We start from the raw sequence: 415 nt of genomic DNA on the forward strand, positions 1-415 counted from the left end.
CACAGAGGTGCAATGAGTGTCAAAGAAGTGGCTCCATTTCCAAGAGAAATGAAATGCCATTAAATGGGATATTAGAAGTTGAGTTATTTGACGTTTGGGGAATAGACTTTATGGGTCCTTTCCCCCCATCAAATAAGTGCCAGTATATTCTTGTGGCTGTTGACTATGTTTCCAAGTGGGTAGAAGCCATGGCATGTGTGTCAAATGATGCAAAAACTGTGGTTAAGTTTCTTCAAAAACAAATTTTCACACGGTTCGGTACCCCAAGGGCACTAATTAGTGACGAAGGTACCCATTTTGTAAACAATTTGTTAAAAGAAGTTCTTGAAAAATATAATGTTAACCACAGAATTGCCACAGCTTATCATCCACAAACAAATGGTTTAGCTGAGCTATCTAACAGGGAAATAAAAGG

The sequence above is a fragment of the Cynara cardunculus genome (genome assembly GCF_001531365.2).
Source record: "Cynara cardunculus var. scolymus isolate 2C chromosome LG 9, CcrdV1, whole genome shotgun sequence".
Classification (NCBI taxonomy): domain Eukaryota; kingdom Viridiplantae; phylum Streptophyta; class Magnoliopsida; order Asterales; family Asteraceae; genus Cynara; species Cynara cardunculus.